The following is a 12260-nucleotide window of genomic DNA, read 5'->3' as shown; positions in this document are numbered from 1 at the left end:
TTTAGTGCCCTTTAATGTATTTATTATACATTCTTCAGGTTCGACCGTTAGGGTCTTTAATGAGCTGTTTAATTCCACGGGTCATAACCGTTTCTCAGGAAAAGGGCTCAGTGGTAACAAGAATGTGTCTGCCTTGGATGGCGTATCTGCCCATTTTTTGCGGACGTAGGTCCTTTTTGGCGTGTCTGATCCACATGGCGTATCCGGGTTCATCTGTCGTATGCCATATCTTTGAATGAGTGGATTTTTTCCACGCGGGTGTGCTTTGTACCAATAGATCCTTTTATTTATGGATTTTTATCATTTTGCCATAGGGATAATATTCAGATGTTATCACTCACATAATTGCTTATTGAAGTAAACGGTAAACCTCTTCTCTTGCATTAGAACTCCACCAAACACCAACTCTACTCGTATCACATTCTACCTTACATTTTTATCGAAGTCTAAAAATGGTAAGACTTGAGCGGTACTCAGCTTCTCCTAAATAAGTGTGAAGCTACTCTTTTGATCTTCTCCTTTTCTCCAAACATTCAATTAAGGGAGCGAGATTTTATTGAAAAAGCGGATGAACCATCTATAAAAGGTAGATAACCCATGAAAAATTTGGATGTCCCATATGTTCTTCGATGTGGGCCATTGTTTGATTGTTTGAAATTTGTCTTCATCTACCCAGACCCTATCTCCAATAATAACTTACCCCAAGAACACCAGACTCCTCATTACAAAATCTCAATTTCTTGGTGTTAGGGTAGAGTTGGCATTACATCAAAAATCCAAATACAATCATCGGATGACCCTATCTCCAATAATAACTTACCCCAAGAACATCGACTCCTCATTAGAAAATCTTAATTTCTTGGTGTTAGGGTAGAGTTGGCATTACATCAAAAATCCAAATACAATCTGTTGGGGTTTAGTGTCATATAGACAATTGTTCTAGGATATAAACTTAATATAAATGAAGTGTTCTTAATATCATTTGTTTTAATAAGATATGGTTTCATAACTATATAAAGACAACCTCTTTTAAGAACTAAATAAGTCTAATAAAAGGAAATCCCTAAGTTTGTTTAAAGTGATTATAAAGTGTTCATACAAGCATGAAGTGAGACAAAACTTTATAATAAACTAATAAACTTAAAATCACCCCAAGTCAAGTAATATGTTTAGAAATAGGATTGACATATCACTACTGAGACTTGCATGTAACAATGTTTTCTGTCGAGACAAAGAACTGATCTCACAAGCTTCAGATATGCAGATATCTGGACAGTTACATGGATCCAATGAAAGGGAGTTCATTAGGATTGGGGACCCGACTTGAGATAACAGGATGGGTAGATTTATCCTTGTCACCTGTTCATCTCATTGGTGTTAATAGGTATAAGTAATCCTCAGACTCAAAGGAATGTTAATTAGTGATTCTGGATTATGGAATGTGATGCTTTGATCCTGTTGTAACACGATACATAACAGAGATGACTCTGGGGTGTAAAAGGCAGACGTTGGGTATCACAGGAAGTAATTGCAGGATAGTTATACATTGGATTGAACATTTGTCACTCCCGATAAACGGGAGATACGTCCAAGGATCGCTTGTGGAAGACTTGACTCTAAATCCTTGCAAGGTGATAGCTTAAGACTTGAAATGCAGATTTCACTTAACCTATCTAATTGGAGTTAACTCGGCCTGTACAAGTAAAATGAACGTCTCGCTATATTTGACTTGACATTATCCATAGTCATAAGATTCAGTTCAAAGATGTAGTTGATAAAGGATCGAATTATACTGTAACTAATACGGAAAGGTCAACAACAGAATCAACCTGTCTTCTTATAGCTCTAGGGGAATGTTTCGAATTTGTTAATCACATTCCGCGTACTCATTCCGTTATGCAAAGATTAAATATAATTCTGTGAAAATTAATTTAATAGTTGCATACGGCTAGAAGCAATAAGAACCTAATGGGTCACACATAAGACTTGGAGCCCAAAAGAGAAACAGATGTTAATTAGTGGATGGAAGCCCAACTGAGTCCACTAAGGCCCAGTATATAAGGGGGGGGGTGAAATTTATGTATTAAATACATAAAGAAATTAATTTGATTTTAAGCAATCCTAATTAGATTATGATTGTAAATTAAATTAATTAAAGGATAAATGAGTTAGGAGATTTAATGAGATTAAATTGCTCCTATTATTATCCTACCAATAGGTTATTATTATTATATTTAGATATAATTATAAATAATAACTAATAAGAATTTTATTCCGAATTAAATTCTTATTCAGTAAACCTAATTCTATCTAACTAGAGTTTAGATACAAGAGAGTATATATACCCCCTTATATATAAATTTCGGCCAAGCCCTAGTCTACCGAAGAGAGAGAATTTCGACCCCTTTGTTGAGGACGAGATCATTCACCGCTTCCTTCTGATTCGATCGATTTTCATCTCTTTCTCTTATTCATTGATCTTATGTTGATTAATTAGAGGAAATCTATTCTTGATTGCTTATACACGGTTGAGTTCTAACTTGATTTTGATTTGTGTTTTTGTCTTGTGCTCGGGAACTCGGAGTAAGAGTTGTGGGCACATCGATTGCAACGGTAGATAGAACTTCGAAAGGTATTTCCTTCTATCCCTCTTTATATGAAATAACGATTAATGAATCTTGGGTTAATGGAAAAAGGTTAAAAAAATTTATATTTCCGCTGCCAAACGTTAGCCTATTTTCCTTCACAATCATCAGATGCTCCTTATGGTTCTCTAGGGTTTTGTTATGCACTAGTATATCATCAAAGTAGACCATGAAAAACTTTCCAATTATTGGGTGTAACATTACTAGCCACTCATACACCTCATATCGTGTTTTAAAGGCAGTCTTCCATTCACATATCTATCTTCGAAAACACATTTGAACCACCAGTTTGTCTAACATATTATAAAGGGGAGGGATGGGAAAATTATACCTAATAGTGATTTTATTAATGGTTCACATGTCTACACACACCTGCCAAGATCCATCCTTCTTTGGTGTAAGTAAAGTTGGGACTGCATATGGGCTCATGTTTTCATGTGTCTTCCTTACTCTAATAGCTCTTTTACCTTCTCCTCCTAATTTTATTCTCCTTCGTACTCATTGTGTAGTGGGAAATATTCAACGAGTGGGTATCAAGTCTATATGGTGTTTGATATCCCTTAGGAGTGGTAGCCTATGTTGGTCCCTGATAATTAGTTCCAAGGGGGGGGGGGGTTAGGAACTAATATGACTTTTTCTCTTTTTAATTAAGCTGACTGGAAGTTATTTTGAGAGTTTATTAACTCTGCTTTTGGTCAGCTTGGTGAGATATGTTCGAAGATAGCTTTAGTCAGATGTTGACTAAAGTTGTTTTCTTGTGAGTTGAGAAATGACACTCTTGGAGGTCAGCTTCTAACTCAGCACCACTTATTTACTCAAGGTTAGCTTAGGCAATTTATATGCTGAGTAAATTTAGCACACAACACATACAATATAAGAGAGAGTTCAGAGATTACTCAGTATCACTTATCCTGGTTCGGCCTCTCTGCCTACATCCAGTTCCCAGAGTCCTCCGGGCTTTTTGAATCCAATACTGAGCTCTTTAACGGTAGAGCACAAACCAATTACAAGGCAGTTGAATATGCAAGAGTACCTTCCTCTATTCGTCTACTCAACTCCTACTAAGCGCTACAACCCAGCACCTAGATTTCTCTACAACTGAAATGCTAACAACCTAGCACTCAGCTTTTATTCTCTCAATATTACTATTGATCACAGACTTGTTCCTTTGTGAACTAAGGAACACTTTAGATGATTACAACTCAATCTAGCATTTACACATAGAATAGTAACGTGGGTGTAAGATTCTTTTTGTATTTGAGTGCTTTTGAAACTTTCTCTCTTGTATTTTGCTTTTTGATGCTTGTCTATCTCTGTTCTTTTGGTTCTTCGATTGTCCTTTTATAGACGAAAACCTGTGGACTTGATTGTTTAAAATGTCTTGACCGTTGCAACCAAAACGGCTCTTTTGGGGAACATTTTCTGGAAATCTTCAGATTGCACACCATTCCCTGCTTCTGTTTTACTTCAGGCGTCAGGTTGTCTTTTAGCGTCTGTTTTGTTTGTTTGTGACAGTTGTCTGTTTCCAATAATCCAACGTCCCATGACTTTCGGAATCAGTCTTTTTAGGTATTTTCGAGGTACCAATTATTGGTGCAGATGATTGGCAGACTTTGTCTTTTAGTAGAATGAGTCCTTCATGCTGTCCTGATGAACACTTAGCTCCGTTTGTTTATGGTTCATGCTGAGTTCCTCCGAGGTCAGCTCTGTTTTGTTTTAAACGCTCCTGACGAGGTCTTTAACTTTAGTCAGCTTTATTTTGTTTCTGAACTTTAACTCCACTCAGCTTCCATACTGTCATGCTGAGGTTTTTTTTCTACTCAGCTTCGCTTGTGCTGACTTTTGTCCTGTCTTTTACTTTATATATTTTTGCACTCAAGATTCAACAAACATATTAGTACAATCAAAGCATTTAAATTTAATTCCCTCTTAATCATGGATGATTTTGTCAAATCAAAATCTTGTGGAAAGGTGTTTCAATAAACTCCCCCATTTTGATGTTGGCAAAATACATAATTACGGAACTCAGTTATAAGTTACCCCATGATTGAAATATTTGAAGTGACTCCCCCGTAAGGGTCGCATTCATTTTGTCTTAAGCCTACCGAGGTCTAACTTTACTAGGTTTGTTTCTTTTGTGTATACTGGCTTTACTTTTAGAAAGATGTTGTCTCTTAGTTTAGTCTTAGTGTCCTTTTTGATTTGTTTGTTCAAACTTGACTGATCAGATTCAGGAAGAGGAAAAAGAGCTGATATTGGATAACAATCAATCAACAAATAAGAAACGATATTGGACAACAGCAACAAATAAGGTATATCAACCTAAACAGTAGACGACAAAACAAACAGATAACAGGATAAGATGCCAAGTTTCTAGACACAAACTGGCTGGGTTTACTTCTTCTTCTTTTGGGCTGAGGGGTCAACATGAGCAATGCCTTTTCCTTTGCTCCCAGAGGCAGACGCAGTTCCTAAAGTTAGAGGCTGAGTTCCAGGCTGAGTTCCCCTTTTACTAGTCTCCCCCGTTTTGCCATCATCGGGTTGATAAAGGAAGGTTTTATTCCTGGCGGCCGAGGAGAGGTAGTTGGAATAGCGCTGAAGCCTCTTTGTGCTTTCTCCCAAACTGTCAATGACAGGAACGCTATCATCTTGGACGTGCCTGGGGACTCGAATGGAGCTGCTTATCATGCTAAGAAGACATTCATGGGCTTTACTGAGGCACGCAATGGAGTTGGTGACCTGACCATAAGATTGATGAAATAGTTTCAACAGCGCATAGAACATTCATTGTGCATTGTTGATCCTCATGGCTTTCATGATAGCCTACGAGAAGGTCATTAGCTCTGTGTTGGATACTGGATCAACGTCCATCTGGGCCTGATCAATGTTCAAGAGTCTCACTGCCTCACTCAGTTGATCAATCGTGTATTGAGAGGAGGAGGATACAAGGTCATGGGTACTTGTCAGTTCTGCTTGAATCTTAGTAAACCATTGTTGGAGCTCAGTGGAGGTGACTGATTTTGTAGTGCTTGGTGGACTGGATTTAGTTAGCTCAGCATATAGCTTAGTGAAGCAATCTTGCAACTCAGCAGATGTTGCGGACTCAGTGTGTACAGTTGCTCTGGAGGGGGTCAGTTCCGCTGCTAGCTTAACAAAATAGTTTTGAAGCTCAGAGGAAGTGACGTACCCTGGATTGACTTCAGATAGGTGTTGAATTTTTCCTTCAAGAGAGTTCAGATGAGTAGCCATGGTAAGCACTACTTCAGTCGGTTTGGCCATTTGCTCTTGGTTTGGCTGCTGGGTTTGCACTGCAGTGATAATACTAACCAAATCTTTCAGGCTACGGAGTTCTTGTAGAAGTTGAGTGATACTGGTTAGGTGAGAGGGCTCTTGAGTGGACTGACAACCTTCAGCGTGAGTAGAATGAAAGTCTTGAAGTAGAGACTGAGCTGAATCAATGACCCTACGGCCAGACTCAGTTGCATTCAGGTATGCAAACTTTGCAGCATTGGACTCAGAGGCTGGTGTAGGATTTTCTGATGGTGGAGGTGTTGGTTCCTTGCCAGACTGAGTACCTGGACTGTTATGAAGTTGTTGAGCTGAGTTATCAACATTTTGTGATGGAGGTGGAGTTGAGGTATGAGTTGGCTCAATTGGTGCAGCTTGACTTGGATTTGTAGGGTTCTTGGCATGTTCCTCATGTTGAGTAACAGTGGCTTGCTTTTCCGCTAGATCTTTTGGTGGAGATTCAGTGGCAGTTGAGAAATACTTGAACTGAATTTTAGACAGGTCAGTTTCTGGCTCGTCAAGGGGAAAGTCGTTCATGAGATCAAGGTGTTTTTGCCCTTTCTTCTTTAATCTCCGCCGGGTCTTAGTTTTTGGCGGAGAATGGTCAATTTGAAGACCTTCACTTGACTCAGCAGCCACAGTTCCTTCCCCTACAAGTTGCTCAATATTACCTTCTTCCCTTGTTTGCTCAGCATCATCACGAGGGCATGCTTCCTCCTCAGTATTACCTTTTTATTGCTCAACGTGTTCCACATCTTCTTTTTCATGGTCAATCTCATGACCTTCAGTTTGAGGAGAGGTTAGTGGTACGGCTTCCACTATTTTCAAGGAGTGACCTCTTTTCTTCTTCTTTAACGGGGTCTCAGGAGTTTCTTCGTTTTCATCCTCAGGCACTTCTGGCCTCTTTCTTTTCCCAATGTGCTCATCAACCTTGTCAGTTTGGGCTTTCTGTCTTGATGAAAGCCTTATTTTCTTTGGAACAGAATGTATATCTTTGGAGCTAACTTCTGCAGCCTTCCTCTTCTTCCCTTTTTCAGGCTCAACTGTCTTGGGTGACTCAGTATGAGCCTCAACTTCTTGTGCAGGCTCAGCTTCAGGTTCCATTTTTGCTTGCTCTTCTTCCTCATTTTCCTCGGCTTCTCCAGTTCCTTCATACCCCTTCAAGGGTTGATTATACAATAGTCCATCTAGTAGGACTGCAGTGATTTCACTTCCCAATGATCTTGTCTCATCCACTGTCTCTATTTGCTTGTCCTGTATGATTTTCGTGATAAGTGAACCCAAACATAGTTTCCTACCGCTTCGTTGAAGGGCTCCAACTAGAAACACATGGAGATTAAATGGAGTTGAAGTCAACATGTGCCATATAAAGCACTGTTCGAAGTTAGATGCGGAGGAGGCAGAGCTAAGTTTGGGAAAGATAAAGTTAGTCAGCATGAAATGAACCATCTTTTGATCCTTACCCATGCAAGTACTGGGTATTTCTCCTTTGTGATCTTTGGGTTTACAGAACCCTTTTAACTTTTTAGACGTGGCTTTAGGTATCTTCTCCTTTGTTGTTCGAAATTGGATTCCTTCGTTCGGTATCTCTAATAGTGTGGCTAGATAGGCAGGGGTAATAACGATTTTCTGACCTTTCACATTTATCTCTAAGTAATCTGAGTCGTCTGCATCAACTCGTAAATTTGAGTAGAACTCTCGAACTAACCTTGGGTAGGCTGTTCCTGGAAGGGAAAAGAGACCTGTCCAGTTGTTTTTCGCAATCCATTCACAGAATGGTGTTTCAGTCGACACGAAGCTCGGAGAGAACCACCGACATTTTAACACCTCCATGTTGTTAACCTTCGAGTGTACTTTCAGCATTATCCTCTCCTTTTCCATTGAAGGACTAGCGTGGTCAGTGAGTGTGTTTTGCGCTTCTCGGGTTTTCTTTTTACTGGGAGACATTTTTTTTTTTTGACGAATTTGAGATTTTTGGAACGGAAGAAGTTTGAGTTTTAGGGATTGCAAGAATGAGAAAGGACGAGTGGGGGTTTAACTATTTTATATAAATCAATGAGGATCCTAAATCATTATCTTGTCGTTTTTCTCCTAGGGACGTTCAAGCGTCAGATACTCTGTTAATTATGACATCTTCGGCGCATGGGTTTTTGCCATTAATGTGCGTCTTCCCAATATGTCAGAATTTACACGTGTAAGTTTATTTTATACGAATGGGTTATTACCGAAATTCGAAGCGTCAATAATATTGAGTGCCCATCGTTTGTTAAGACGATCTTTCTATCTCCTATTAACTCAGTATGGATTACGTACTCAGCATGTGTCTTCACTCAGCATGAAGTGATTTGTTTATCTACTCAGCATGGGATATTTACTTAACTTTTATGCCTACTTAGTATCGTTACTTACTATGTGTACGAAGGGTGGCTTTTTCAACCTAAGCTTAGTAGGGAATAAATATTTCACTCAACATGGCATTCGTACAATCATTCAAAATTCCACTCATAATGCAAAATTTAGTTACAGTGGATTTGACATACCAATTGCTTCCCTTAGTGTGTTGAATTGCTCTCGTGCCAAGGGTTTTGTGAAGATATCTGCAAGCTGATCGTTTGTTGGTACGTAGCTTAGCTTGATCTCATCTTTTAGTACGTGATCTCTGATGAAGTGATGTCTTATGCTCACATGCTTCATCCTGTTGTGTTGGACTGGATTTTTGGATAGATCAATGGCACTTTTGTTGTCGCATTTGATCTCTATTGTCTTTGTTTTGACTCCGTAATCCTCAAGCTGTTGCTTTATCCATAGGACTTGTGCAACACAGCTTCCTGCAGCCACGTACTCAGCTTCAGTTGTAGATAGAGCTACGGATGATTGCTTCTTGCTAAACCAAGATACTAGACAGCTTCCAAGGAAGTGACATCCCCCTGAAGTACTTTTTCGTTCTAGCTTATCTCGTCCGTAGTCAGCATCAGTATATCCAGTGAGTGTGAAGTCATTTGAGGTTGGATACCATAGACCTGCATCAACTGAGCTTTGCAAGTATCTAAAGATTCTTTTTACAGCAGTTAGATGAGATTCCCTGGGGTCAGCTTGATATCTAGCACAATAGCATACTGAGTATTGAATATCTGGTCTACTAGCAGTGAGATAGAGTAATGAACCTATCATACCTCGATAGAGTTTACTATCAACTGACTTACTCTTTTCATCATTGCATAGGACAGTATCAGTACCCATGGGGGCTGATATTGGTTTGCACTCTTCCATGCTGAATTTCTTTAACATTTCCTTGGCGTACTTGGACTGACTTATAAATATGCCATTCTTTCCTTGCTTGATTTGGAGTCCAAGAAAGAAGTTGAGTTCACCCATCATGGACATTTCGAACTCAGTTTGCATCTGTTGGCTAAATTCTTTTCACAAGGATTCGTCAGTAGCACCAAAGATTATATCATCAACATATATCTGTGCAAGTAGGGTATGTTTACCCTTTTTCTTAATGAACAAGGTTGTGTCAGCTTTTCCCCTGACATAGTTCCTGGTCAGCAGGAAGTTGGTCAACCTCTCATACCAAGCTCTTGGAGCTTGCTTCAGGCCGTACAGAGCCTTTTTGAGTTTATAAACGTGATTTGGAAATTTTGAGTCTTCAAATCCAGGAGGTTGATTAACATATACCTCTTCGTTTATAAAGCCATTAAGAAATGCACTTTTTACATCCATTTGGTATAATTTAAAATTCATGTAACTGGCATAGGCACACAATATACGTATAGCTTCTAATCTAGCAACAGGTGCAAATGTTTCTCCATAGTCTATACCCTCTTGCTGACTATAGCCTTGAGCTACAAGTCGGGCTTTGTTTCTAATCACATTCCCATGTTCATCTAGCTTATTTCTAAAGACCCACTTAGTTCCTATAGGCTTTTGATTCCTAGGTTTAGGTACTAAATCCCATACCTCATTTCTGGTGAATTGATCAAGCTCTTCTTGCATGGCATTGATCCAATACTCATCTTGCTCAGCATCAGCAAAATTCTTTGGCTCATGTATTGATACGAATGCAACGTTGCTGAGGTATTTTCTAAGTTGATCCATGGTCATCAGTTTGTTGTTAGCGGCATCAAGAATGGCTTGTTCTGTATGACCTCTTGGGATCTTATTTCCTTTGGCAGTGCTGAGTCGTTTGGAAGAGGTGTTTCTACAATCTCTATAGGAATTGATTGGTCAGCAAATGATATTTCAATTTCTTGCTTACCTCGAGTCAGCTCCTGTATGTTAGGCATTGTGGCTTATGGTTGATCAGCGAAAGCTGAGCCTGGTTCTTCTTCTTCAGGCTGAGCTGACTTACCTGTAGGGTCAGTTTCGTCGAACTCAACATGTACAGACTCTTCTACAACTTGAGTTCTTTTATTAAATACTCTATATGCTTTACTGTTTGTTGAGTACCCTAAAAAGATCGCTTCATCAGCTTTAGCATCAAATTTAGCAAGGTTGTCTTTTGTATTGAGTATAAAACACTTACAACCAAAGGCACGAAAGTATCCAATGTTGGGCTTTCGACCTTTCCAAAGTTCATATGGGGTTTTCTTAAGTGTAGGTCTGACTAGAGCCCTATTCAGTATATAACATGCTGTGTGAACAGCTTCACCCCAGAAGTACTTTGGAAGCCTATTTTCACTCAGCATCGTCCTAGCTATTTCAACAATGGTTCTATTTTTCCTTTCAACAACCCCATTTTGTTGAGGTGTTCTTGGAGCAGAGAAATTGTGGTCAATACCACAGGTTTCATAGAATTCATCAAACTGTTGATTTTTGAATTCTCCACCATTGTCGCTTCTAATGTGAGCTACTTTTAGGTCTTTGTCATTTTCAAGCTTTCTGACCAATGTGGTGAACATCTCAAAGGTTTCATCCTTGCTACTATGCAAGATGATCCAAGTATACCGAGAGAAATCATCTACAATAACCAAAGAAAATTTCTTACCTCCCAAGCTGAGTGGCTGGATAGGTCCGAAAAGATCTAAGTGTAGTAATTCCAATGGCCTTTTGGTTGAGACGACATTTTTACTATGAAATGACTTTTTAGTTTGTTTTCCTTGCTGACAGTCTTTACATAGCTGATCTTTTTCAAACTTTAATTTGGGTAATCCCTCAACTAATTGCTTTCTAGCTAATTTGGCAAGAAGATCCATGCTGACATGCCCAAGTCTTCTATGCCATAGCCAGGAGTTGTCCTCTTTAGATACTAAGCATATATTTTTAGAAGAATGTTTTTCCAAGTTCAACATATATACATTTTCTACGCGAGGGGCAGTTAAAATCAATTCATTTGTATTTCCCTCGAGTATTTGACACTTAGTATCATCAAATACAACTCTTCTGCCGCTTTTGCAAAGCTGAGCTACACTTAACAGGTTGTATTTTAGACCTTTAACTAAGGAGACATACTCAATGGTTGGGTTACCTCCGATAGTACCTGAACCGACTATCTTACCCTTCTTGTTGTCTCCAAAGCTGACACTTCCACCTCGTTTAAGCTCTAGTGTGATGAACCGAGTTTCATCACCTGTCATATGCCTTGAGCATGTGCTGTCTATATACCATAGTTTTGACTTCTCCACGCATGTCAAGCTGACCTGCAGTTCAAACTATTCATTTTTAGGTACCCAATTTCTCATTGTTGTGATTCTCTTGGTCAGTTTCATCAGAAAGGTCAGCATGCTCAGACTGGGATTGGTCAGCTCCATCATCTGCCATAAAACATATGTTGGCTGTTTCATTTTGCTCAGCTTCAGATGATGTTGACTCATCACTGTCACTCCATGTGGCTACCATAGCCTTTTTGCTTCCCTTCTTCTCTTTCTTGAGATTGGGACAACTTGACTTGATGTGCCCGGTTTGATGACACTCAAAACATGTGACAGATTTCGAGCTGTCCTTCTTGTACTTGTCGCTTGACTCAGCTTTGTACTTATCATTTCTTCTAAATGATCTTTTTCCATTTCTATCATTTCTTCTGAACAACTTTTTCATCTTTCTGGTGAACATGGCCAACTCCTCATCATCGGTTGACTCAGCTTCAGTTGAGTCTGCTTTCATGATAAGGGATTTTTGTTTCTTATCCTCTGATTTTTCTTTTTCTTTGGCTTCAAAGTTTTTCATAGAGATTTCATGGGCCAGCAAGGATCCTATCAGCTCATCATATTTGTAGGTAGTCAAGTCTTGAGCTTCTTCTACGGCTGTTTTCTTTGCTTGCCAGCTCTTGGGCAGACTTCTCAGAATCTTCTTCACCTGTTCTTCTTCAGTGAAGTTCTTTCCAAGCCT

The sequence above is a fragment of the Euphorbia lathyris genome, chromosome 2 (assembly GCF_963576675.1).
Source record: "Euphorbia lathyris chromosome 2, ddEupLath1.1, whole genome shotgun sequence".
Lineage (NCBI taxonomy): Eukaryota > Viridiplantae > Streptophyta > Magnoliopsida > Malpighiales > Euphorbiaceae > Euphorbia > Euphorbia lathyris.
The sequence above is the reverse complement of the archived record's forward strand: the minus strand, read 5'-3'. Positions refer to the sequence as shown.